The sequence below is a fragment of the Erpetoichthys calabaricus genome, chromosome 6 (assembly GCF_900747795.2).
Source record: "Erpetoichthys calabaricus chromosome 6, fErpCal1.3, whole genome shotgun sequence".
Taxonomy (NCBI): Eukaryota; Metazoa; Chordata; class Cladistia; order Polypteriformes; family Polypteridae; genus Erpetoichthys; species Erpetoichthys calabaricus.
Genome location: NC_041399.2, coordinates 49,180,186 through 49,203,561, shown reverse-complemented (window position 1 = coordinate 49,203,561; position 23,376 = coordinate 49,180,186). Strand labels below are relative to the sequence as shown.

Genomic DNA, 23,376 nt, shown 5'->3' with positions numbered 1-23,376 from the left:
CGATGGCAACATGCTGGGACGCTGAAAAAACACTGAGCGCAACTGATTGCTCTCATTAACACCACTGCTTTGTGCGCCGAGCATAGTTCTTAACGATTAAATGATTCAACAGCAATTTACACTCATACGCATTTAATAAGGCTTTTAAATAGTGAGGGAAGAAAAAAAAATAGAAAAAAGCACACAAACACAAAACCTCAGACTAGGACTTTGTCTTATTGTCTGCTGCCTGCAGGACTGTACCCTGCCCAAAGTATCCCATGCAGGGGCCCCTGTTCAAACAGGCTTCTCTTATGCACACCACCAGCATTCCTGCTTTCCTCTGCTCTGACTGCAGCTGAAAATAATTTATCTGTTCCTCTTAAGAGTGCTCAGCATGTGTGATTGGGGGGTGGGGGGTCTTATCCATCATGAATAAACTTGCACAAAGGCAGGCAGAGTGTCACAGGATACAAAAGGGCAGAGGTCACAGTGGAGGAGCCACAAGGTTTGCACAGGGCTCGGGTTGCATTTATGCATGGCTGGCTCACTTATAATGCCACATGCAAATTCTGAGAGAGAAGCTGCAAGAGACATCTTCCTTATACACCCCACTGCCACACTTTGATGGAATGTATACACGGCCCCTAAAAAGGAAAGTCTCAGCCATCTTTTTCAGTATAAACAGTTTTGGTACAACATGCAGTTTGCAACACTGACCAGCATGGACATAAGCACCTGTTTTAAGCGTTGACACAAAAGCACAAACCTGTTATTCTTCACCCAAAAACCCAACACTGTCTTCTTTGCCTCCTTAATTCCATGCTGTCTAACCTAGTTCATTCCATTAATAAAATTCTACTTCTTAAGGAAAAATAAAAATACTTATGAAAGTCTGAATGCGAGTAATCACAACCATTCTTGCTCTCAACTTTCAGCTAAGTACATTACGCACAGCTGGTCTTATACATCTTGCAGTAAATCTTTTAACCTTCAAATTAAATAGAAAAATGAGACAAGGCCTTTTCCCTAAGAACTGGTATACTTATTCAACTCACTACCAATATTTTTTTCCATTTAACACCCCTTTAAATATACCACGAATGGAGCCAAAGGGTGCATGTACATCAATAAAAATTTACCATCTTCTTAGTAAAATCCTGTTGAATGATATCTAGTATGAAGAGTGATACACCCTATATTTAAAAGAATATTTAATCACTTTCAAAATCAGTGCTCCACGCAATGAAAGCCCAAGCATCTAAAAAACACACCAGCAGTATTTGTCCAATCTTTGGCTATGTCAACATTTTAACAAAAATTGAGTGATTGAATTATCAAATGGGTAACTAAATCATGGATTAAATTTACAATTTACAGTTAACACACTGAAAAAGAAATTACATATTATGACGACCACTTTTATCTAAGATGACTTACATGACCAGGACATAGGATTTTTTTTACTCCTGCTCTAAACAGAGCAAAGGCAGGTTAAGTGATAGCAAGTCACACGTGGGAATGGAGCTGGCAGCTTGGCGGTGTAAAGTCCAATGCCTTGGTAAAAGCATTTCAGCACCAAGCCTATAAAAATAATTGTCCTTACTAACAAAGCTCAAACCCATTTATTATGATTGCATGAAGAGAAGACAAACTAAAATCACAAGCATATTAATTGTATTTACTATCATGATTAACCACATTAAAATTCTCTGTTCAACTCATGCACCACAAAAATCTTTCCAGTGAACTTGTGTACCTTTGCTGCCAAGTGCCATGTTGCATCCTGAAAACTTTCATAACCGTGCTTGGGTTATTACAGTACTATGCTAGACAGGCTACCCCTGTGTCAATGAAATCATTCAGGGACTTAAAAAAATAATAATAATAAAAACACATACCACACACTCCACTCACATACTGTACACGCACGCCATGTTGCAGCATGACCTCCCTGCTAAGAAAGCACTGTTCCTCTTAACTTTATCTAGAGGAAGAGGGAAGGCCTTTCTTCCATTTTAACCCAGTACAGAAAGCACATTATTGAGATTTAAACAAAAGGCATATAGCACCTGTACTGTATGTTTACAGATGAACAACAGTCCAATTAGATCAACCAATGATACGCACTCCAGAGAGTGAAATTTGATCTTCACAATGTTAAAAGAGGAAGGGGTGGGTTTGGGTGGAATGTTAAAGAGGTCATTCTAAAGAATCCCTCTGGCACTAAAATTAGAACTGCACACAAAATATAAATGTCCAGTTACAGTACGCACAAAGGATGCTCCAAGCACACTGAAGCAAGAAGAAACATTGCATAACAGAGGTTAGTGTTGCTAGTTGTGTTATTCCATGTAATTCAGCCATATAAAAAACATGCAACAGTAAACCTGAACAGGAGGACACAAAATTGTTAGTCCTCATAAAATATCAGCCATAAATTAATACTGCATGCAAATGAAGACACTCCGACATCTCTCCAAGGTATAGATGGTGGCACTGACAGGGTGTGCTTGTGTTTGAAGTTTACAAGTTCTTCATTGGCTTCAAAGATACACAGCAAAGCAGACATCGGTAATTTAACAGGTACCAGAAGGCTGAGACTTACGCCAATGGGCGATTTTGGCACCAATCAATGACTGAACATTTACACCACTAATTAAGTTACCTTGCCAATGATGTGGACCACATAACAAGAGCATCTTGTAAATGTTCTAATTATACTGGGTACTTGCATCCCAACTGTACATGGACAGGCAAGTAAATGCATTATATTTACACTAGAAACTTTAAATGCATCTTTAGCAGGCAAAATGCGTATCAGCAGTGTGACAACCTCATTTGACATATGTTCATACCATGTTAAACCCAACAAGTTTTTTTTCCTTTAATCCTTTATGCCTTCTAACTGATGACTAAGGCCTATGGAAGAAGCCTTCTGTGGCATATTATTAAGAGGACAGTAGAGGTAGATGTTGTATAATGTTGCAACTGTAACAGCACGTCAAAGACTGACATTTGCTGTGGTCAATCCGGACATGTGAACAGAGTCAAGACTGGTGGTATAAAATGCTCCCTGGAACATTCATTAACTGCCGCTTGCTGTTAAGTCTCAGTACACCTCACATTTTTCTATATTTGCGCAAAGCAGTAGCCTCACTTAAGAAAATATGAAATTTCAAAAAATATATACCCATCAAAAAGCACAATGCAGTGGCATTACATCTTACAACTGGTGTTGACCAATATTTTACCCAATCTGTTAAGAACAAGCAAGCCATCAGCAAATCCGTGCGTTTCAGAAGTGTGTTTTGCTCTCCAATTAGTACTGCTGGAAAAATATACAGGTCTACAAAGGAAGCAACACTATGAAATTGTGGGTGGCTTTGAAAGGAGATTAGAATTTCCTTAGTGCAGCAGTGTTTTATAACTAGTCAGGTATCCCCATCATTGGCACAAAATAACTTTACAACCAAAGATAACAACCGAAAGGGATGCCAACTTAATTTCAATTACAGGTTATAACCGATAAGTCTTCCGTGCTGTAAGTTTGTCATTTGAGGGGTGAAGGCGACATATGTGGATTAAGTAAGTAATTTACTCATTATGCCTTAAAAATGACACCTTGCACAGAATGCGTAAAAAACATTTATTCACCCTTATAATGTTAAGCAGCTATATATAATACATGGTGCTCATCTCTAACTGCCCTGCTCATTTTCTGCTTTTTTCCAAAATAGAGGGCCCATATGGTTGGTGAGACAATACTTTTATCACCTGTATTAACAGCATTGCCTAAACTTGAGTAGTCAACTGTATGGTGTATACACAAAACTATGCAAATTCGTTGTAGTCACAAAATCTTCCTGCTTGTTCGACAAATTGATTATATTGTTTGGTTAACCATGCTCATTTGCTTGGAGGCCAAAGTACTGCCAAATTTTCAAGGGTGACTTCTCTTTAGCCACTTATTATTCCCTATTGTGCTTTTTGATATTAAACAAGTCCTTTTCACACCTTATGATAGTGCATGGCTATTAACAAGGACACACTGTGGCCAAACTGACAACAGGAATTTTACAACACCCTTTGCAATAACTAATCGACAAGGTTTAACAGGATGATTCACCAACCCAAGAATTTTATATATTGACCAGCTTAAGTGAGGTTTGACCACATAACAGAAAAAGTAAGATTATAAATTTTAAAAAAAATGACAAAAAAAAATAAACACACCACATTATGGCCTACCATTCACACTGAAATGCCACCCAAAATTTTAGAAAAACTTCTACAAAGTGCAAAGATTTTTAAAGTCCTGGCCTTGCACAGCAAAAAAGATGAATAAAAAAATGCAGCATTCCAAAAATGCTGACATATGATCAAGCAATCAGGCACAAACTTCACTTTTGTTGTGATAATGCCCTACAGTGGGGATAGCTCGTTTACTAACTTCTAAATATTATGTGAACCGGTACAGCACCTTGAAACCCTTGAATATTTCACTATATTTTAGAAGGGCACTCGGGTCTATTTTTACATGGATGTTGCCAACTACAGTGGAACCTCGGTTTGTACATGTTCAGTCTCTCCCTATGCAGCGAGCAAGAGAGAGAGAGCGACACACACACACACACACACACACAGGCAACACGAGACAGAGAGAGCCGCGCACATACACAGGAGCATGCGTGAGAGAGGCGCGCACACGCAGGAGCACTCTCGAGAGACACACACACACACACATACACACACACAGGCGCTCCAGGCTCACAAAAGAGAGACGCACGCACACACACACAGGCGCGGGAGAAAGAGAGAGAGTGAGCGAGGGACGCATAAGGTAGAGAAGGCTTGTTTTTGTTTTCAGTTCTATTTACAGTGATCGGTTCGTAGCCTGCATTGTTGCAATGTTACTTTTCTTGGTGGTTTACTAAATTACGGGTTTTTCAAATGTTCATTTTTTCCCCCCTGTGCTTAAAACTCATTAAAAAGTGTTTTTAACAAGCGGATACTAGCACTATAGCGCGAACTATTGCAGTGTTAGTTTTCTCTGTTGTTCAAGGTATTCTCAGTGTTATTCAATGTTTTTACATTTAGTTTACCATTACGCTGTGCATTCTATGGTATAATTAACTATTTGTGCTTAAAAACTAAAATATATATATATATATTTACATACAGTTCGTACGGTCTGGAACGGATTAATTGTATTTACATACAATCCTATGGGAGAAATTGCTTCGGTTCACGACCAACTCGGTTTACGACCAGAGTTTTTGAACGAATTATGGTCGTGAACCGAGGTTCCACTGTATTCATATTCATTTGCAACCTTTAAAAGAGTGTGAACTCATTTGGTAGAAAGCGTATATGTACCCTTCAAATTGCAGCTCAGTACAGACATGCATTCAAAAAAACTAGGCACTATCACACAATTACGCCAGCCAAAGAATTAGCCTGAATGTATCTAAACATAGATTTCTTAAATAAAAGCCAGAGTCAACATCCAAGGAAACTCAATCCAGTAATTTCCAAAGTCAAAATCTAGGATTATTACCAAGAACACGTCAACTCTTCTGTCTGAAAAATAGCCATAAAATTGTCAGGTCAAGCAGCCAAATACCAAGACAGATTGACATTGCAATCTATCGTAAGAGACTCTGGTAAATAATATGCACAACTAGTCAACGAATAATGAAAAACAAGCACAAAAAAAGCAAGGCAAGCTACAGTATTTAAAATCTGGAACGAACAGATTTTGCAATAAACAAAGGATGAAATGATTAATACAACTTTCATAAGGAGTAAAACACTGACAAATTACCAGTTTGCAAATGCTCTGAATAAGCATGGCAATAAGACAAAATATTGTATCATAAAGTGGATTTGGGTGTTAAACAGTTTTCGCAACTGTAAGAATCTGCTCCTTCAAGTACACAAGAGTGTAATAACCAAATACCAACAAATTCTTGAAAGAGTTAACCCAGGAATAATTTGGTCCATTAATTGAAACACTAGAGTTGAGATATTCTACATACACTACACAAAGACAAACAGATTAAAGGATATACTTTTTTTTTTTTTTTTTTACTGAAATACATTCACTTTCAGGGTAGCATCCATTTGCAACCTGTGTGAACTGTATGTTTCTTACTCTCAAAGCCATGAGTGTTAGGTTAAGTGGTATTTCTAAATTGGCCCTGTGCAAGTGTGTATACAAGTCAGTTCTCCAGTGGACTGGTTTCCCTTCCATGGCTGGTTCCTGTTTATTGCCTATTGTTGCTTGGATGGGCCACAGTCAGTAAATGGCTTTTAGAACGTTATAGACCCTTAAGGATAGAAATTGAAATCATACCAACTATCTAAAAAACCATTACACACATATACATTGGCAGTAAATAAAAAAAAAAAAAAAACAATTAGGCATTACCAGCTTCCCCTCAAGTTGGTGAGCCGGAGATCATCCAATAAAAAAAAAAGTATGAGAGCAATGTTTTAGAGAACAAAAAAGATACACAACCAATTTGCCTAGATAAAAGTGGAAGAAAATGAAGGAAATTAACTATCAAGTAAGTAAATACGTGGTTATGCTGTGCTACAGTGTACGCTCACAACCAGGTACATTACACAAAATCTTCCTACAATATGGATTCAGTGGCCTACTAACATTCACTAGATTAAAAAAAAAAAAAGTGTTTAAATGTTTGTATACTCAGTCATTTCAAAGCTTTTTGTGTAAATGTGTGGATAGTTGATGCTTTTTGTCCGAAGTAATATGCTCCATGAATGGAAGGTCTGAGTGGATAAAGTCCAATGTCTTCACTTGGGAGGTACTAAGACATAACCCAGTTTTACAGGGAAAAGCAAATAAAAAAAAATATGTCACCATGGTTCACAAAGTTAAAATTGGGAAGGGAATAAAAAGCAGGAAGTCTCTCAATCATTGCAAAGAAATTAAATAATAAAGTTACCACACTACACAAGACCAGACACTTATTTTGTTCACCAGACTTGACAATTTAAAATTTTTTTTAAAAAAAATCATATATAAAAGGCATCAGCTTCCTCATTTCCTAACAGCTACATCAGAAAGCAACAAAGCACAATAAAAATGATAGCAATACATGTTCCTTCCAAACTATCTAGTATACCAAGTGTTCAGCAATATTGCCTTTTATAAGAAAGCCCGTTAAGGAGACAACTCCTTTAAGCAACACCCCACCATAGCAAAAATATACTGCAACATCTCAGTAGAACTCTTTACAGTGGTTACAACAGAGTTGGCCACAATAATAATACCTTGTTGGGTTTGTGTCAAGCTGTACCACACTGAAGAGATTAAAAACCGAGCTGCTTCTGCCAACAATGGACTAGAAGAGTGACACAAAAATCAGAACTTTCATTTTACAATTGAAAATTCTTTTAATCCTTCTGTAATTATCCATTAACTTTAAAAATATAAAGCTACACAACTAAGACTTCTGAACTCTGTCACTAACAATTTAGTTTGTTACATACAATAAACAAAAGGATTCAGGCAAAGCAAACTGGGTTTTAAAGAAATGGAAAATTTTGAAAATAAACAGAAGTATACTTCATTAGTAAAGAAAGTTCATACATATTCTATTTGGCTTTTAAAATTTACATTGTACATTACACAAAATGAACTGGAGAACACAATTAGACAACACATAAATGTACACATTTGGTTAAATGACAACCCTAAAATGGTTCCAGAGTGTATATGGTTTCAAGTCCTGCAATGGATTGTGCTTGTGCCAATTTCATTCCCACCTTGTTTCCACAACTGCCAGGAAAGGCTTCAGACACCTGTTACTCTAAACTGAGGTAATGTGGCTAGTGAATGCATTGTCTTGATAGTTACAATTCGACTAAGGTTTACTCAAAGCAATGTATGAAACTGACCAGATTTAGCTTTCTCTTTTGCTGTTGCTGTGCAGATAGGACAAAATGAACTGGACCACCAAGCTTTCACCCAGATTAACTTTGCAGACCTCAAGAATCTGTTCACATGGCAGCAAAGCTTGCCTGGTCTAGACTAAGCCAAACACCATTCATGCATATAAAAATCTTTCATACTTAGATTTTGCTTTCAGGGCACAGATGATCTCACCAACCCATATTCTGGCAGCTTATGACAAGTCATGACAGCCCAGAAATTTGATGATTTCCCCAACAGATGCATATGCACATCTCTCTATTATAAAAGAAAATCTTCAGATAAGACTTTTTGTAAGAGACGTTTTAAGTACCACAAAACAAGACTTTTGCCAAGAGATTGTGTCAAGTCCCGCCCTTCTGTCAACCATTTACAACCACGGTCCTCTCACTCATGTGAATGCTTTTGTCAGACAGTTCCTGCGCTCTCAGCTCATAAATTGTTACGTTTTCCTCACTAAGTTCCCTGTAAAAGAAGGCTTATTATGTCCAAATCTTATAGATGAATTTCATCCCGAAGGGTTATCAACAGAAGAAATGAGTACATGGGCAATCCTAGCACCGAGAAACGAAGTCCAACAAATTAACGCGAAAATTGTCAATCAATTACACGGCAGCGACGTAAAATTTTAACAGGCGACAAGGCAAGGTTAAATAATGTAGGAATGGTAATGTAGTTCATCTTCCGGAGATAACAGACACCAAAGGAGATCTTGATATACCATTCATATTAAAACGTTTACAGTTTCCCATTACAATATCTTTTGCTAGGACTGTTAAATCACAGAGACAAACATTCGAAAACATCAGTTATACAGTATGTTGCGTTGTCACGATGCAAGTCCAAACATGGAATCAAAATTTAATGCGATATTGACAAAAAGTTAATTGAAAAAATAGTTTTTACTTAAGTTTTACAGTAAAAGTGTAAGTTAAAGTATTAACATGTTCATTTCAAAGCCAAAAAGAACAAAAACGTCTAATGTAATGAATACCTCTAATGCAACATGAAACTATTTTCTTTCAATTTATTACATTTTACTATGGTTAATTACTCGCTGTAATGTAAAATAGATAGCTCCAGTAGGCATATGTAACACTTGCGGCCACATGTCCTGAACACTCGGGCAAAGAGAGGGGTGGAACTGCCAACTGATCACCACCTGGTGGTGAGTTTGCTTCGTTGGTGGGGAAGGATTCTGGTCAGGCCTGGTAGGCCCAAACAATTGTGAGGGTCTGCTGGGAATGTCTGGCAGAGTCCTGTCAGAAGTAGCTTCAACTCCCACCTCTGGCAGAACTTCGACCCTGTCCCGAGGGAGGTGGGGGACATTGAGCCTGAATAGGCTATGTTCCACGCCTCTATTGTTGAGGCGGCTGACCGGAGCTGTGGCCGTAAGGTAGTCGGTGCCTGTCGTGGGGGCAATCCCCGAACCTGTTGGTGGACACTGGCGGTGAGGGGTGCCGTCAAGCCGAAGGAGTCCTACAGGACCCTTTTGTCCTGTGGGACTCCAGAGGCGACTAACAGGTACCAGCAGGCCAAGCGGAATGAGGCTTCGGTGGTTGTCGAGGCAAAAACTCGGGCATGGGAGGAGTTTGGGGAGGCCATGGAGAACGACTTCCGGACGTTCTTCGAGGAGATTCTGGTCCACCTTCTGGTGTTTCAGGAGAGGGGAGCAGTGCAGTGTCAACACTGTATATGGTGGGGATGGTGCACTGCTGACCTCGACTCAGGAGTACTTCAAAGACCTCCTCAAACCCACTAACATGTCTTCCAATGAGGAAGCAGAGCCTGGGGTCTCGGAGGTGGGCTCTCCCATCTCTGGGACTGAGGTCACCGAGGTGGTCAAAAACCTCCTTGGTGGAAGGGTCCTGGGGATGGATGAGATACGCCCGGAGTTTCTCAAGGCTCTGGATGTTATAGGACTGTCTTGGTTGACACGCTTCTGCAACATCGCATGGACATCGGGGACAGTGCCTCTGGATTGGCAGACCGGGGTGGTGGTCCCCCTCTTTAAGAAGGGGGACTGGAGGGTGTGTTCCAACTACAGAGGGATCACACTCCTCAGCCTACCTGGAAAAGTCTATTCGGGGGTCCTGGAGGGGAGGGTCCGTCAGATAGTCGAATCTCTGATTCAGGAGGAATAGTGTGGTTTTCGTCCTAGTCATGGAACAGTGGACCAGCTCTACACTCTTAGCAGAGTCCTGGAGGGTGAATAGGAGTTCGCCCAACCAGTCTACATGTGTTTTGTGGACTTGGAAAAGGCATTCGACCATGTCCCTCGGGGAATCCTGTGGGGGACGTTCCGGGAGTATGGAGTACCGGACCCCCGGATAAGGGCTGTTTGGTCCCTGTACAACCGGTGTCAGAGCTTGGTCCGCATTGCCGGCAGTAAGTCGAACCCGTTTCCTGTGAGAGTTGGACTCCGCCAAGGCTGCCCTTTGTCACGGATTCTATTCATAACTTTTATGGACAGAATTTCTAGGCGCACCCAGCGTGTTGAGGGGATCCAGTTTGTTGGGCTCAGGATTGGGTCACTGCTTTTTGCAGATGATGTTGTCCTGTTTGCTTTGTCAGGCCGTGAACTTCAGCTCTCTCTGGATCGGTTCGCAGCCGAGTGTGAAGCGGCTGGGATGGGAATCAGCACCTCCAAATCCGAGACCATGGTTCTCAGCCGGAAAATGGTGGAGTGCCCTCTCAGGATTGGGATCGAGATCCTGCCCCAAGTGGAGGAGTTCAAGTATCTTGGGGTCTTGTTCACAAGTGAGGGAAGAATAGAGCGGGAGATCGACAGGCAGATCAGTGTGGCATCCGCGGTGATGCGGGCTCTGCATCAGTCTGTCGTGGTGAAAAAGGAGCTGAGTCGAAAGGCAAAGCTCTCAATTTACCAGTCAATCTACGTTCCTACCCTCACCTATGGTCATGAGCTATGGGTAGTGACCGAAACAACAAGATTGTGAATACAAGCGGCTGAAATGAGTTTCCTCTGCAGGATGTCTGGGCTTTCCCTTAAAGATAGGGTGAGAAGCTCGGTCATCCGGGAGGAGAGCCACTGCTCTTCTGTATCAAGAGGAGTCAGATGAGGTGGCTCTGGCATTTGATCAGGATGCCTCCTGGACGCCTCCCTGGTGAGGTGTTCCAGGCACGTCTAACCGGGAGGAGGCCCTGGGGAAGACCCAGGACACGCTGGAGGGACTATGTCTCTTGGCTGGCCTGGGAACACCTCTGAATTCCCCCTGAAGAGCTAGTAGAAGTGGCCAGGGAGAGGGAAGTCTGGGCATCTCTGCTCAAGCTGCTGCCCCCACGACCCGATCTCGGATAAGCAGAAGAGAATGGATGGATGCATCTGCAACAATTCCCATGAAAATAATCTATTTAAAAATTGTATATCAGCTTCCCCATCGTGAGCGAAGCAAGCAGGGGCAAAGCCTCCTAGTATTATATACACAAATACATACATACACAGGACTAAGGTGATTGGAGTTTGTTGAAACTTTCAAGCAGTAATCCATGATTTCCTGTTTCACTGGGGCATAAATATGAGGCAAAAATACCATAAGATGAAACCTCCAAGCCAGCATATTTGAAAGGATGCCAGAAAAAAAAAATGCCCTCTCTTTCATTTAAAAGTTCATGAAGTTTATTAAATGTTACTAGAACTTAAACAGATGAAATGCAAATTGAAAAAGTCAGTCATGTTTTACAGTACTTCATAACTATTATGCAATGTTTAACACAAGAAAAATGGTACTTGGTAAACAAATCAAGCATATTGCCACCATAACAAAACACTGTCATGAGCATGTGACAAATATATATTTTTTATATATATATCTATCTCATTCATAGAGATACAGTATATATATCTCTATGCTGTATATATATATATATATATATATATATATATATATTATCTATATCTCTATATATTATACATACATACATATACATGTATGCATGCATGCATGCATGCATGCATGTATTGGAAGCTTTGCATTTTCTTCCTAGACAGTAATGTGTGTTTTTTGCCACTCAATTATACAGGATTTGGCCAGTTCTACATAAAAATCAGACATAAGACAGTTAAAGGTAACTGGACACCTAAAACTACTTAGCCATCTCTGCCTTGTAGTCATGGGCAGAGTCATCTTTTGTTATTTAGTAGATTACTATAAGTGCTTGATTATTTCTTGCTTTTATACATTATGCATCTATTTTGAAATAGTCATTTAAACATCAGATAAAGTAAATTTATTTTTCATAAATACTGTTTAAATCTTGTAAGATTTATGTAGAGTGCATGTTCTGCCATTCCATCCCCTCGATATTCACTCTACTTAAGAAAAATAGAGCAGAGTGCAAACACAGGCACAACAAAAGATGGAGGAAGTGGGCTGACAAGATTCAGTGACACACTGCCTCTGCCCAAATAATCTAAAGTCAAATGGACATAGAAGTGTACAGAAGGAGAATTACACAAGAAGTGATTTTATTATTATTTTTACTGCTTATAAAGCTTCTCTAAAACAAAAAAGTGTGCACACACACGAACACCACTTACTGAAAGCTACATTCATTGGACAAGTAAAACTAAACTTAAAAACACTGAAACTAGAAATGTTTTAATTTGCACAAGTGCCACATATACTAAGGGTAGTCAAAGAAGGGCCATGTCAGTGTGTTATCCGCAAACAGGAAAAAAAAAAAATTAAAAGAGGTTACTCCTGCACTGAAAATGTTACAGCCAATGTTTTGGCCATGTAGATTTCATGAGGTGTTTCACACCTTACACATCTGAGGGAAGGGTATAAATGAAAACCATTTTGAAAAAGATTGTTCCTGTTCATTCTATGACACACAACTTGTAATGTTCCACTTAAAAAAATAATTAAAAAAAAAAAACATACACACACATATAGCATGATACAGAGAAAGCCAGATGCTGAATACATTTTAATGTTTGTCTCACATTAACATATACTTTTCAAAATGTAAATTCTAAACTTAAGAATAAGAATGGGTACAGGTCTACCCAACTTTTCCAAGATGGATGTGCTTTGAACAAGTCCTGCAGAGGGACATCATAATTTTACTCCCAAAACAAATCAGGTAGGATCCTCTTGATCAAGAGCAGCAGTTTTTAAGTGATGCATTCCTGCATTACAAAGCAATTCACCATATTAGAGAGACCAAGAAAAACAACTCAACAGAGGAACATTTTGGAAGTTGCATTTGGCCGGGTTCTGCTTTAGTGCATATTGGGAGAATTATTTAATTGCCTCCATTTTTAAAAGAAGGGGAAGAAAAAGGGGTATTTCAATTACTGATGGACCTCTCGTCAGAATTTCTGGGAAACTATATGTCAGGGTACTAGAACAGACTATGCCCGATAGGTGAAAAGGTGAACTTAGACCAAGGAGGTAAAAAGCAGACACCAGGGCAGTTTGTAGTAAAGTCTGCACAATGAAATGCCACCTCAACTTTATTTTGGAATGAACAACCTGAGCATGTAATCCATATTTCATCTCACATTACTACAGACTCTAAGGGAGAGTATGCATTGCAAAGGTGTTATTGCAAAGTAGCGCTCCCCAAGTGCTACTAGAAAACATATTGGCTCCCCATCATCCTAAACAGGATAAGTGGGTTAGAAAATTCATGCATGAATGGATGGATGGATGGATGGATAACTGCTACAACATCCTTTACATTCAGAGGATGAACGCAATGACTGTTCCCTTACTAGTGCTAAGCATGACAGAATTAGCCAGTAATCAATCTTACTATCATTTCTAATTCCCTCATTCACCTCTACAAAACCCAAAAATTATAACTTGATATGTTAAATACCCCATGTGTTCTGTAGTGATAGCCAAGAAAAAAAAAATAATCTCACATTTTTAATGGGAATAGAGAAGTTTGATAATACAAGCCAACGGTGACCAATGCTTTACAATGGTAAACAACTTGAAAAATAATCCAAGTCAGATATGCAGTCATTTACATGAAAACAAAACATTTCTTGCTAAATTAATTTTAAGTGGATACTTCCACAAAAATCAGAGCACACCATAAACTGGAAACGAAATTCATATGGGACTGAGTTTTTGAAGACAGGAGTCTTGGCCAATGAATGACCAGGAGGGCCAGATATTCAATTCAAAAAACATAATCCCATGTGAATTGTGCTTCCTATTTACAATGTGCACTTTATCCCCAGAACTACCCATTAGCGACATTTTAGCCAAAAAATTGTTTTGCATGTTGTGAACAAACAACTGAGTAACTGACATATGGATTATGTGGCAATTATATTGCCACTCCACCCATTAACTGTTAAACTACAAGCCAACGGTGGGCAATGATGTACAACAAACCTTTATCTCTGCTCTCAGTGTAAAAGTGACATTAAATATTTTTTTCCTGTCATCACTGAAAACATGTGGGGTATACAAAAGTACATTTTTGAGTGGAGTATTCCGTTACGGGTTATGCACTGTGGGACATCCTGAGACTTCGTGGGATCCCCTCAAGGTTGCTGGATGTAATGGCCAGCCTATACACTGGTACTGAGAGTGCTGTGCAGAGTGGAGGCAGAACCTCAGCGTTTTTCCCCCAGATGATTCTGGGGTTCATCAAGGGTGTGTTATTACTCCTACTCTGTTCAATGCTTGCATGAGCTGGGTGTTGAGCAAGGTCATGGGGTCCAGTGGCTGTGGGGCATCTGTTAGTGAGGAGAGATTCACTGATCTTGAATTTCCTGACAATACTGTGATATTCGCAGAGTCAATGAAGGCTCTGATTGGGGCTCTCGAGAGAAGGAACAAGGTGTCTGAGTGTCTGGGCTTGCAAGCGTCCTGGATAAAAACCAAGATCCTGGCCTTTAATGACCTCTTAGGCACAGCCATCAGCAATGTGTTTGTCTGCAGAGTGTTGACACCTTGTCGAGAGGTTTACTTACCTCGGCAGTGACATTCATGTCTCTGGTGACTCTTGATAGATAGATAGATGGATAGATAGATACTTTATCAATCCCACTATGAAGTCAGTAGCCAGATTAGAAGAGCATGGGGGGTCGTGAGGTGTCTAGAAAGGGATATACGGTGCTCCCGATGTCTACGCAAAAGGATGAAGGTCCAAATCTTCCTGCCTTGCAAAATTGTTGAGAGACATGGACATTATCCAGTGACCCAAGACAAACACTAGACTCCTTTGGTACTGTGTCTCTGGAGAATCCTTGGGTACCGCTGGTATGACATTTTGTTGAATGAGCAGCTGCTCATTGAGTCCCAAATGAGGCACATTACCTGCATTTTGAGGAAGAGTCAGTTCCAGCACTACGGCCATGTGGCACGATTCTCTGAGGGTGATCCGGCTTGCAGAATCCTCATTGTTGAGGACACCTACGTAACACCTGGCAGCGGCAGATAGAAGGTCATTTCCGGAGGGTGAGACTGGACTGCATGGGGGGTTTGTCAATCAGGATCCCGAGTTGTTTTGTCGTGTGGTGGGTGTGGCAACACACTGTACCAGTGCATGCTCCCTGACCTGACTTCTGTTAAGGTAACCATTTAGGATTTCAAACAAAACAATGTTAAAGTGAAGTGAAAGCTGTATCATGCATTCAACCATTTAAAAATTTGACTCATGGCTGTATATAAAAATTTCAAAAAAAAAAAAACACAAAAGTAACAGCCAACTAAACATTCAAGTACATCACACTGTGGACCAATTGTTCTCAAACACATAAAATTTGGTCAACTTCCTTCCTAACAATTAAACTGCATAAATGGAAAAGTCCAATACATCAAATTGGAAAAACACTTTCCTCCAAGAGCATAAAACTGAACACAGCAAAATAACCAACTAAGCATACTAAGTAGATCACAACTGTAACTTAACTTCCCAATACACACTGATTCTCTACTGACATTGGTCACCAAGCACCATACAAAAGAAAAGAATCACACTCATAAGTCAATCTATAGGACTTTTGACATCTACAACTGTTAGTCAGCAAGACTCTTCCAGTTCTAATTAAAACTGCCTCTAAACATAGCTAATGGTATGGGTTATAAAAAAATGGCAATTCTTAAATGACAATGACCGAGATCTCAGGCCCACCATTTCCAAAATTTAAAACAGCAATTTAAAATTAAATTAAATTTTTTGGTGGAATGGGACCAGACTAAAAATTAGGCATCTTATAAGTTGGCCAGTTACAGACCTACCTGAACAAACAGTCAAAACCGACAATCTAGTTATCAAATAATGAAATATAAATTCTTTGATAACATCTAAAGTAAGAAATGCTATGCTCAAGTACTTTTTCCTAGCCAAAACTAGAACTCAAATGCATATAATCACTTCAAATGTTAAAAAAGCCACTTAAGGCTTAATTGCTGTCCATGAAACTGTTGGGCTCTTGCAAGACAACTGTAATGCAAAACAGTAGTTAGCTATAAGTTGCATCTGTTATTTTTCTCTCACAGGTCAAAGGCAGGCACAGAAAACAAAATGGCAGAAGCACAATATGTGATGTGTAAACAAGCTGTTCCAGGAGACAGACAAAGATATTTTGGCACATTTTTGCATGTTCCAGGATAAATAAAGCTTTTGTATCCGATACCTCCAAGAGGGCTCACGCAAGGTCGTAGTTGTGTAAACATCCGTAGCAGGGGGCCTGTTTCATCACCAGTACATATGAAGGAAAAAAAAATGAAAAACCATAAAAAAAATACAACCTCATTTTTACAAAGCTCATTTATCTAAGTAGGCTCAGACTTGCATTTTAGCTTCAGTCTCCAATTACAGAAATTCATGCAGCCCACACCCTGTGTATTTCTACTAAAGGGAACTAAAGCACATATGTTCATTTCAAAAAGACCACCTTTTGTGGAAGGGTAAATGGCCCATTTATTATCAACTAAAATGTTGTACAGTAATGCACACACTATGTTCTATAATGACAGTAAAAGACAGATTTTACTGCTGCTTCAGTTTATTCAATAATTTCATTTAACTTGTGTGTTTTAGTGGGGGAATTTCAGGTGTTATCAATAATAACCTGAGTGCTGAAGGATTAACCAAGTATATGTAGTGTTGCCATTATTTAAGCTTATAACCAACAATTTCCATTTTTTCTCCAATTTTGGGACTTCAGGACTCTTATCCAACAATAGGTATTTCTATCAGATTAATTTTTAATATACACCAGACAATCCAGCCCAATATTTTTAATATTTAGATGTTAAACACCTCCATAGAAACATTGTTATAAACCAATCATAAACAATGGACACTGATAAATGACAAACTTAAAACATTTCTGCAAATGCAAACACTTTTAAATGAGAAACCAACTCACATTTAGTGGGAAGATAACTACTACTACTTAAGTTTCACTCAATATGCTGACCTACATCTAATGCCACTTTTCAACTAGCACCAGAAACCAGAAAGAGGCCAGGTGTTCTTCCATTACAAGCAAAAACTCTTGAGGTACTACTTCTATAATATTTCTTTCAGACTAATGAACTGTATGTACTTTACCACATACCTGATATTAAAAAAAAAAACACTACAGTGCAAATTGTTTTCTGCACATCAAGAGTTTCTTAGGCAGAAACAGGCATCCTTCACAAAGTATTTCAAATGCTGTAACACATGATGCTGTGTTATGGCATAAGTTTTCAAATTTGCACTGAAATAACTTACTCAGCAGTCCCATACATATATATGACACCATCTTGTATAAAAAGGCAAAATTTAAATTTCAAAAACAGTTAATGCAATTTAGGGTACATGGCAATCAGGTACAATGACATCATCACAGGCATGATGAGACATTACCAGACCCAGCAGTTTCCTCATACAGTTTAAGAGGGAAACACACCATGAAATTTGATGGTTGCTTCCAGGTACTTTGGGTGCTGGCCTTGCATGAAACAATGCAGGAAAGAGGCTGGGCCTTGAATCTTGGTTGCCTTTAGAACTGAGGAAAAAGGCTCTCAAGCTGAAAGACTAACCATAAAACAGATTAACCAGTATTAAACAACTAAATTGAAATTTAACAAAAGAATTCTTCTAAATGTTTAAGAAATGCTGATAACTTAATCCCACTCCACTCATTAAAATTAAAGGAAAAGTTCTCTTGTACCTTCATATGTCAAACAAATTAATCATATTTTTACAGCTGTATTTAAAAAAACATATGCATTATATATACACACACACACACACATATATATAACTGGAATAAAAGGAGTTACACATTAAGTACTCTCAAACAGAGTAACAGGCATTTATGAAATTACAACTCATAGGTTCATAAAAAGCAGATGTTAGTAAATTGTACATTCATTCTCTTACTAATTCTCCTTTCAATATTGTTAACAGCTCCAGTTAAACAATGTCACCAGAAGTCATCACCAAGTAATAAACCACTGTTAGATTTTAAAATTAGTGTTAACTTTTATTAGTTTCGAGAACACCTTGCAACTCCAACAGTTATCAAAATTTCACTATAATATCACTAGGAAGTCCAGTTCCTACCACATGCTCACAGAATGGCACTGAGCAAGTACGTATGCTTGCCTGTGCAATATAGCTAAAGAAATATGTACACAACTGGACTTTTGGAACTTATGTTGATTTAGATAACCGCAGTAGATTTTAAAAACTCAAATGAAGGACTTCTTTAGGTTTGTGCATCAATAAGCACGGTCTTGTTCAATAGAATGGACTAAACAACAAAATTAACAGCTTAATCTCCTGCATTAACTGCATGATCATTAGCAAGAGAGCCCACCAGTAGACTAACTGAACAAATATGGAAGGGTGGAAAGGGTACTTTTCTCTTGCTAGAAGAATAGTAAATCCATCCATCCATTTTCCAAACCGCTGAATCCGAACACAGGGTCACGGGGGGTCTGCTGGAGCCAATCCCAGCCAACACGGGGCACAAGGCAGGATTATTTAAAAACATACAGTGGCAGATTGTGGTGAAAGTGAAAAAGCCATGTAAAGACTTAATCTTGTTTTACTAGTTAACTATAAAACACTTTCCCCTTTCAGAATTAAACAAGGAGATGGTATTGCCTCCTGGCATGTTGGCACCAATTAATAAATATACCTTCAAGATGAACAGCATATAGCACGTTTTAGATGCAAAATCATTTAAAAGGCAACCATCCATTTACTGATCTCACATGCCACTCCACCCTACCCAAAGTGCAAGGTCACTAGAAGCCAGTCCCTGTCATAACAGGAGCAAGAACTGAACCAAACTTGACAGGACATCAATCCATCAAAAGGCACACTAACACAGAGAGCACACAATGGACTCGCTAAGTGTTGCTAGTCTGCTCACCAGCAAGTCAGTAGATCAGTTAGATGTTTTAATTGGCATTGTCACAAATGGAACCTAAAATCTTCATATTACCATTCATTCAATGCAGCTGCAATTTCTTTGCCAGTAAAATGCATGTCAATTTGTATAAAACTACTGCAAACAAATGTAAAATCAGTGCAAATAAAGCAAGGTGTAAACTACTTGGCCTTACGAGTGTGTGTTTCAGTGCTAAAGAGTTATACAGTATTGAAACGTTTTGCTGCCAATCTGAGCAAAAATCTTTTAAAAGTGTGTAGCCAAGCAACTTTTTTTGAACTATGCCAGAAGCTGGTCAATTCAATTTCTGCTTCTCGGCTTTCTGTGCAACTAAATGGAGTTCTTTACGTGTAAACGGACATAAGAATCCACTCTTAAGATTTTGGGAAAACATACACCACCTTTTTATTAATCCATCCCATCTATTTTTCCTAACCCGCTTAATCCATGGCAGGGTCATGAAACTGCTGGGATAGGCTTCAGCTGCCCCACAAACCTGTCTGAGTTAAGTAGGTTAGGAAAATGGATGGAGAGGCAAACAGACCCTACATTATTCGGATATCTGCCATATTAGGGGAAGGTTTGGAGCAAACTTATTGATAAATAACACTGGAGCAGGAAACAAATTCATGAATGTTTTCCAATTGATGGAATTCCAGTAACCTGTATTTCTCCTTACAAACTAGTTTCACTGGGCATCAATCATTAGGAAAAATTGATTTCTGTGCTTAAAATTCGTTGTTCAAGTCGAAAATGTGAAAGGATTCATAATCAATATGCCCTGAACACACAGTCTTGCAGCAGATCCAGTAACCAGCGCACAAGCAGTCGCTCTCAATCACACTGGCTTCAGCTCCTTCATCATCTTTGTTCGCCGAGTGGCCCGAGTCAAATTAAAGCTGCCATCTTAGGTTAAAGACTTGAAAGCCTCTCTTTTGTGTATATGGAGAGAAGGGGGGGGGGGATGAAACACTGACCGAACAGTTGCGATAGGGGAGGAGTGGAGGGGAGGAGAATGATGCTCCGGCGACAAGGGTGCTGGTGCTGCAGCTACCGCTGCCGCCTGCCCCCGGCCGTACAGAGAAGTGCAATCCATACGATACGGGACTTGAGGATCTTCTATCTTCTCCATTCTCTTCCAAGTGATGTAAAAGATGCACAATTTTCGGAAGAGAGAAAGAAAAAAATATTTCATAAGGCAAAAACGTCAAACTGGCTTGTTTCGAAACAAGGTGTTAAAACTTCCTTTTTATAAAAAAAAAAAAAAAAAAAAAGAAAGTAGCTTCCGTCGCTTTTGCCTTACTTCAAGTCAAAATAGAAAAAGTTACAGAAAGAAAAAAAAACGGGCCCCAAACCAAGTGGCCCTGGCGAGCTCGATTCTTGCGTGCTAGTTTGGAGTCACCAAAAAAAAAAAAAATGTCCCGGCTATTGTTTGTGCAAACTACACACAGGATAGAGACAAACAACAGCAGCGCGCCCCCATACCCCCCTTAAAATTAATACATAAAACCTCTAAAAAGAATAAAGGCGAGTCCCGGGCGGCGTGTGTGATTCAACGGCGACTGCTTCTCTTCCCCCCCCAAGCCCCCCCGTCTGTGGCGCTCCGGCTGTCCTCTCTAATCCCATCACGATAAATGAATGTAATTTAATGATGGCTGCGCTGCCTCTGCCTGCAGCTCCCTTCCCGTTTGAATCCCACAGCCACCTCTCGATGACCGCCTAGCTGCTCCCACACAACTAATTACCATCCGGCACGTTTTTTTTTCCTTGTTTTTAAACACCGGGAGCAGCCATGCTAGCTAGGAATTTAAAGAGGTGGAAAAGCAACGAAAGTACCTCAAACACTCAAACACAGGGGGTTCGATTCGTGTTTACGGTGTTTTCTTTCAAACGCTACCAATCCCGGTGGCCTCTTCACACCAACCTTCTTATAAAGAATGAAGCCGCGACGGCCGGCTCCCATTGTGACCACCTGGCCTCCAGCTGCCAGTCCGATCCTCTCTCTCTCTCTCTGTTTCACACTTTTCCCCCCATTCGCTTCCTTTTTTCTCTTTTTCGTTTATGTGTTTGAGAGTGGGTGTTTTGATTTCTGCGTGTATGCTTCTTGAACTTATTACTTGAAGTGGAAGGGAATCTCCCATCTCCTCGGTGGCCGTGACTCACCTCTCTTTCTTACTCTTTGCCCACCTCGTGTTTCGTTTCGCACAACTCGACCTGTTCTCCTCATCCCCACTTCAAAATTAAAAAAAAAGTTTTAACACTCATTGATACTTTTTTGAAAGGAAATGCCCGAACATGGAGCGCCGATTATTTACACTCGAACTTCCCAACATGGGCTAACATTTCCATGGGAAATAAAAACGGGAGGGGAGGGGTGTTACTCGCACCCGTGCGCGCTGCCCCGGAACCGGGAGATTAGTAAAAGGGTTATCAAGCCCTTAGATGTCTCCCACTAAGAAACCTTCTGCAAATAAAAACGAAACAAAGTGAGATTCTAAAATAAAAACCCAAAACAAACTGTACAAGAACTCTTCACTTTACCGCACCTTGTTGCTGCCAACTTGTCGGCACTGTGCGTCGGTTCCAAGGTTTACTTCTTAAATTTTCCTGCAGATTGACTTTTTTTCTCGAATAAAAATACTCAAAAAACAAACAAACAACGAGAGCTCGCTCAGCGGTCAGCAAATCGTTCGCCCTCCTCCTCTCTCGCTCTCCCTCCCTCCATTATCTAATCAACCTTAACTGAAAGAAACAAAAGAAAGACGAAAAAGGACAGATGTCCGTTTACGATGTTAGGTTCGCCGCAAGTGAAAAAAAACAACCCAACACGCGGGCGAACACACATACATCGACAGAAAGCGTCAAATATCGGTGGAAAGGCAAGAAAAGTCACTTACCCTCTTAGTTTAGGTCAGTTTAGGGGTCCGTCGCGAATTATTTCTCCGTAGTGTGTTACTTTCCAAGCAGCAATGCGTTATCAGCGCGTGTTCCGAACGGTGCGAGGTGAGCGATAGCGGTCAGTTACGGTGTCTCCGTGTCCCGTCTTCCCTGACTCTCGTTCTCTCTCTCCTTTGTGTTAATTTCGCTCGATTCAAGTTTAATCCGATCGATCCCGACGGCCGCGTTCTCGATTCCACTCCTCGAGACATTCACTCTCTCTCACCTTCCACAGAGGCGCGTTCGCGGTTTACTCGCTCACGTGCGTGCGCGCGAGCGAATCACCTCGGGCGCTGACGCAACCGCGTTATCATTACCATAATAAGATGCACGGCCACGGGGACCGCAAAGGGAGGGGAGGGGAGCTCCTCGCGGAGCCGCTGGCTGCCTCACTGTCATTCAGCTCGCCGGGCCAGGAGTGCAGCCATGGAAAAGGAGGAGGAGGAGGCGATAGCGATGGCGAAGGGGGGGTGTAATCCCACAAGGCCTTGTGTTCCCATAGGTCAAGGCTGTTTGAAGCGACGCGGCCATGCTGGATGGCCGGCCTTGTTTGTGGAATTCACCAGGCGCTGTGGAAAATAAATACCGGCCTGCTTGTACGTGGCGAAAAAGTTTCGAGACATGCAGTGACATTTATAGTCAAGATTGGAAAATAACATTTTGGCTTTGTAAATCGGATGCATTTAATTGTAATGATTAAAAAATATTTAAATTTAGTAAAAGTTTAACTTTTTTTCTGCCAAAGTTATCATTCATTTTCTCGGATAACATAAGCCATATTATGGCCGATACAAAAGGTCGGGTGCTGAAAAACAGACAGTAGTGGAAGTTTTTTTTTATAAAGGGTATACATCAGCTATTCTGTTTAAAAACTTATATGTTTATGCCTTTTCCTAATGCATACAATGCATAAAATGTATCAGGACTTTGACCTTCATTTTGCATAGGTGCATCAAGTCCATCAAATATAAATTAAGTATACACTGACCAGGTTGTGCAGCATGAAAATGGTTAATGGGGCTCTTGTTCAAAAAGCAGACACCACTTGTTTTTAAGATTAGGCACCATTACACTATTGTAAGATTAGGGACCCTGGTGTACCTGGCCTTAC

General features: G+C 40.0%; 1 protein-coding gene across 1 annotated transcript in view; it reads right to left on the bottom strand.

The window, feature by feature from the left end:
• The window catches only part of chd7 (chromodomain helicase DNA binding protein 7), a 207,707-nt gene extending 185,154 nt beyond the window's left edge, over nucleotides 1-22,553 (bottom strand). Inside the window, exon 1 of the mRNA XM_051929384.1 lies at nucleotides 22,226-22,553. The gene's annotated coding sequence lies outside the window, so the exon portion shown is untranslated. The remainder of the gene's footprint in view (nucleotides 1-22,225) is intronic.
• Nucleotides 22,554-23,376: the final 823 nt, after the last annotated feature.